Source organism: Dipodomys merriami, unplaced genomic scaffold (assembly GCF_024711535.1).
Source record: "Dipodomys merriami isolate MVZ:Mamm:240054 unplaced genomic scaffold, mDipMer1.0.p SCAF_1, whole genome shotgun sequence".
NCBI lineage: Eukaryota > Metazoa > Chordata > Mammalia > Rodentia > Heteromyidae > Dipodomys > Dipodomys merriami.
The window spans coordinates 54,625,286-54,631,197 of NW_027202270.1; the positions used below are offsets into that span (position 1 = coordinate 54,625,286).

Consider the following 5,912-nt stretch of genomic DNA (forward strand, 5'->3'; position numbering starts at 1 on the left):
TTTTTGGGGGGGGGGTCCAGTTGTGGGGCCTGAACTCTGGGCCTGGGCGCTGTCCCTCAGCTCTTCAGCTCAAGGCTAGCACTCTACCACTTGAGCCATAGTGCCACTTCCAGCTTTTTTCTTTTTGCTTATGTGGTACTGAGGAATTGAACCCAGGGCCTCGAGCATGCAAGGCAAGCGCTCTACCACTGAGCCACCTTCCCAGCTCTGTGGTTAGTATTTCTAAATCAGTCTGTGGTATTTTCTTAGCAGCACAAATGAAATAGTAGTAAGCAAATATGTCTTTGAATTATAAAATTTTATTTAGATAAAGAATGTTTGTCTTAGAAATTGCTGTCTATAAATATTTGGTTGTGTTTAATGGGAAGTAAAACAAGGATGAGGCAATTCTTTTGTTGTTGTTGTTGGTCATGGGACTTGGACTCAGGGCTTAGGTGCTGTCTCTGAGCTTTTTTGCCTAAGACGAATGCTCTGCCACTTTGAGCCACAGCTCCACTCCTAGCTTTCTGTTGTTAATTGGAGATAAGAGTCTCACAAACTTTCCTGCCCAGGCTGCCGAGGCTGGCTTCAAACCATGATGCTCAGATCTCAGCCTCCTGAGTATCTATGATTATAGGTGTGAGTCACCAGCTTCCAGTAGGGCAATTATTTTCTATGCTGAATACTTTAATACCAACTCATTGAAGTAAAATATTTCATATAGTTTAAAAGTAAAGAATTGGGCTAGGAAGGTGGCTCAGTGGTAGAGCGCTTGCCTTGCATGCATGAGGCCCTGGGTTCGATTCCTCAGCACCACATAAGCAAAAAGAAAAAAGCCGAAAGTGGTGCTGTGGTTCAAGTAGTAGAGCACTAGCCTTGAGCTGAGGAGCCAAGGGACAGCGCCCAGGCCCAGAGTTCAGGCCCTACGACCGGACCCTCCCCCCCAAAAAAAGGAAGAAAATGGCACTTAAAATGTACATATGTGTGTTTATACCTATTTTGAATAAGTCATTTTTAACTGATTAAGTTGAATATATTCATTGATAATATAAATGTCCTAAAGATAACCATTCTCACAAATTAAGTTTTTGGGAATTTACCACTAATTGCTCTTATTTTTACTTTTTTATTTTTTTAGCTTTCTGTTTGTGCTAAGTTTTGAACTCAAGGACTTGGGCTTACTTGAGCCACACCTGTAGTTCTTAAAGCCTCCTCCCCCTTTTATTACTATGTTCAGAATGTAATCCAGGGCATTGTAGGTGTTAGTCAAGGACTAGACCATTGAGCTATGCGTTGGTTCTTCTCAAAGCTTTTTAGAAAACCATTTAGCTAAAAGGAAAGTGTCTAGGATTACTTAACATGTATGACTTCAGATAAATTTATAAAATAAATTTTTATTCTTAGGCACTTACTGAGAGAGAACTTGAAAGCTTTATGCCTATATCCTTATTTTCTCATTTGGTTCCATAATTGTGACGTTGTATACAGTTTCATTGAAAAAAATTTAGGATAAGTTGATTAATGGGAGAGAATATTGACAAGGTTATATTTTTCAATCATATATTTCAAGAAAACAATTTGAAACCAATCACATTTTTGTCACTTGACATCTTTAATGATTTAAAAAATTGTAAGAGCATTCTGATATCTATTTCTACCAATAGAGTTTTGTATTGTTAAATGAGTAGAACCCCTAGGACCATTGAGTGCTACAGTTTACAAAAGCAACTAAGACCAACATAATCATGTGTGGCTTAACGTAGGGATAAGTTCTGAGAAATGTATTAGTAGGCAATTTTATGAATGTATGAACATTATAGAATATGTTTCTAGTCAATATAATAACACTACCATTATACATGAAGCCTGTAATTATGCAAAACATGAGTGTACATCTAAAATAGATAACATTAAAAGCAGTGTATTATAAATAGCAAGTAAACAATATAGATAAATCAAGCTCTGGAAAATCTAGAGTTGAGAAAATACCTTGTAATTTAGAATAAATAAAATTCATTGAACCCAAAATGAGGATAGAATCAGAATGGATAGAAGAAAATGAGAAGTAATCTTCAGGGAAGTCACAGTGCTTTGGTAAAATATTACAGAGCATGTATTTGCTGAAGCATATTGCAATGCCCCATGGAAAACAAAATTTGACAATTCAGGGTCTGTTTCTGACCCTACTCTTTTAATAGTAATGTTGATGTGGTTAGGCCAACTTGAATATTGACTTCCTGTTTAATCCAAAATCTCTATTTAAAGGGCATCACAATTTTATAAGGGAAACCTATAACTAAGAATGTCCTCAGTTGTATGTCATGAACCCTTTTGAGAATACTGGGTGTCTAACCCAATTGTATATTCTTTGCTCAGTCGTCTCATTCTACTTCTGATATCTAGAAATACCAGACACCAATCCTTGCAAGCTATAAGAACACAGTACACTATGACAGAATGAAAGTATTATTTTATTGCTTTTCATTTCTTAAAGAAGTGGATTTGGTTGCATTGCATATTGCTCTAATATATGAGAGAGGGAACAAATACTTTCTGGTTGCTAAAAACTTTTCAAGGGCTGGGAAGGTGGTTCAGTGGTAGAGCGCTTGCCTTGCATGCATGAGGCCCTGGGTTCGATTCCTCAGCACCACATAAGCAGAAAAAAAAAAGCTGAAAGTGGTGCTGTGGCTCAAGTGGTAGAGCGCTAGCCTTAAGGTGAAGAGCTGAGGGACAGTGCCCAGGCCCAGAGTTCAGGCCCACAACCGGACCAAAAAAATAAAAATAAAAATAAAACTTTTCAATTAAGCTGGCTTCTGGTGGCTCATGACTGTAATCCTGGCTATCCAAGAGGCTCAGATCTGAGAATTGCAGTTCAAAGCTAAGAGCATAAGTTCAAGCTTCAAGCTCGAGTACACACACACACACACACACACACACACACAGAGTTCAGTTCAAGATACAATTCAGTCACATTAAAATACTAATACTCATTAAAATTTTGAAGTTATCATTAGTGTTTTGGGTAAAATTGTGAAATGAATTGATTCAGGGGATTTTTAACAGTCAACTCACCTGGGTACTGGTGGCTCACACCTATAATCCTAGCTCTTCAAGAAGCTGAGATCCAAAGATTGTCGTTCAAAGTGAGCCTGGGAAGTGAGACTCTTTTTTTTGTTGTTGTTGGTCAGGGGCTTGAACGCTGGGCCTGGGCACTGTCCCTCAGCTCTTCAGCTCAAAGCAAGTGCTTTACCACTTCAGAGACAGCACCACTTGCCATTTTCTGGTGGTTTATTGGAGATAAGAGTCTCACGGACTTTTCTGCCCCGGCTGGGTTTGAACTGTGATCCTTAGCTCTCAGCCTCCTAAGTGGCTAGGATTATAGGTGAGAGCCACCAGCGGCTGGCTTCCATGTGACTCTTATCTCCAATTAATCACCAAAAAAAAAAAAAAAAATCTGAAGCAGAGCTGGCTCAAGTGGTAAAATGATAGCCTTGAGTGGACAAAGCTTAGAGATAGCAACCAGGCACTGAGTTCAAGCCCAGGACTGGCAAATACATACAAAAAATCAACTCACTATTATAAAAACATGATAGGAAGGGCTAAACATTTCAAACATTTGAAGTAATAATAATTTATATTTTAAGTAGTATATGCCACTCCTGGGGCTCATATATGTAATTGCTAGAGGACTCTGACTTTCCAAAAGATTTCACAATGAAGGCTGAGGTGGGAGGATCATGACTATGATTCCAGCCTGGCTACCTAATTAAGTCAAAGCCAGGATGGGCTATAGAATGAGTTTCTATCTCAAAACAGAGAGAGTGAGAGAGAGAGAGAGAGAGAGACAGTATTACAATGAGTGTTCTGGCACTGCTGGGTAAGCATTGTAATATATACGAGGCAAAAGTAATTACTAGTAATTTGCATGAAATATTTTCATTCTGATATTTCAAAGTATTTTATAAACACTAATTAAATCTTTCAAAATCTCTCACAATAGCTGTTTGATTAAATTAATTACATATTTCATATGATAAAACACAAGCTGAGAGAGGCAAAATTATTTACCTAAGATCACATAATACTTAACTGATCAAGCTGATTATAAATTCCTATTAATCAACTGTAACTTGTTTTGCTTTTTGTGTGTGTGTGCCAGTTCTGGGGCTTGAACTCAGGGCCTGAGCACTGTCCCTAAGCTTCTTTTGCTCAAAGCTAGTATTCTACTACTTAAGCCATAGCTCCACATCTGGCTTTTTTCGTAATTTAATGAAGCTAAGAGACTAACAGACTTTCTGCTCAGGAAGGCTTTGAACTATGAAGGTCAGATATCAGCCGCCTGAGTAGCTAGGATTACAGGTGTGAGCTACTAGTACTAGGCCCAACTCTAACATACATAATAAATCAAAATTTTTATAGTAACAACTAAGGAATGCTATTCTGGCTCCCAGAATCAGCAGCAAATATTAAATCATAATAATTCAAAGAAATTTCGTCAATAAATGAGTATTCCAATTTAGTTGCTGTTATATATTTATGCTTAATAAGGCAGTAATTTTATTTCATATTTTAATTACTATGGGGAGTATTAGAATTTGAATTCAGTGTTTCCCACCTATAGACAAACACACTAAACTTGTGTCATGTCCCTTTTCTTTTACTTTAGTTTGTTTTTCCGATATGGTCATGAACATTTGTCTAAAGTAGCCTCAGACCACAATCATCCTGCCACTACTCCTGAGTAGTTGGGATTATAGGTGTAAAACACAATGCCTGGCTTGCTATTCGAGATAGGGTAGCACTAAATCTTCTGCATGCATGCACACACATACAAGGCAAAATGTGGTATCACATTCTTGTAATCCCAGTTGATCAATAGTATTTTAAATTCAAAGCCAGCCTGGGCAATTTAGCAATAACCTGTCTTGCAAAAACTATGTATGTCTGGGATGTAACTCAGTGGTGGGGTGCTTGCTTAGCATGGGTGAAGTCTTAGGCTAGGTACAATATCCAGTTCTGAGAAAATACTAATTGTACATTACCCTGTATTTCTTTCCAATAAACAATAAAGAAGAAGAAATACATCTGAGGGAAGGTATGAGCAGAGCACAGAATCAGTGGAAAGTGGGTGAAATAAAACAGCAGAGAGGCCCATCAGCTGCACTGGACATTGATGAGAGTGAACGAAGCAACTCAAGGGTGGTGGTGGGAGGAATGAATGAAAGAGAAAGAGGGAACAGCTGATACTAAGCAAAAGGAAAGAAATGTACATATCACCCGATTTGTAAAAAAAATAGTTTTATTGTTGGAGGTCATAGAATTCATAAGCAATGTAGATTAATATAACGATGACTATCATTGTGAAGATTAAAAAGTGTTTGTGACTTAAAAATAAATAAAGGGGCTGGGAAGGTGGCTCAGTGGTAGAGTGCTTGCCTTGCATGCATGAGGCCCTGGGTTCGATTCCCCAGCCCCACATAAGCAAAAAGAAAAAAGCCGAAAGTGGCGCTGTGGCTCAAGTGGTAGAGCGCTAGCCTTGAGCTGAAGAGCTGAGGGACAGCGCCCAGGCCCAGAGTTCAGGCCCCACGACTGGACCCCCCCCCCAAAAAAAAAATAAAAAAGAACAAATAAAGCTGCACAGGCCAGTTTGAAATAGAACACAAAGAATACACCAACTTCAAATTATCTGTAAACTGAAAAATAGCAATTCCCAAGCCAGTCACCGTTCAGTACCCTCATAATCCTTGGTAGGGAGCAAACCTGATAGGGGAAAATTGCACAGGAGAAAGGGGGCTAATAGCAGACCTAAGATTGACCTAAAGACACTTCAATGGAAGTTCCTTCTAAAATACTGATATCAGAGAAAGGACTTATAAAGTTTTATAGTTTGGAGAAGACAATTCTTTGGAGGAAGAAAAGTTAAGAGAATTGAT

At 38.4% G+C, this 5,912-nt stretch overlaps 1 non-coding gene across 1 annotated transcript; it reads left to right on the plus strand.

The window, feature by feature from the left end:
- The first annotated feature begins 5,382 nt into the window (after positions 1-5,382).
- On the plus strand, positions 5,383-5,463 carry Trnaa-ugc (transfer RNA alanine (anticodon UGC)). The gene has a single exon. It is a non-coding gene; the product is annotated as a tRNA-Ala (tRNA).
- The last annotated feature ends 449 nt before the right edge of the window (positions 5,464-5,912 follow it).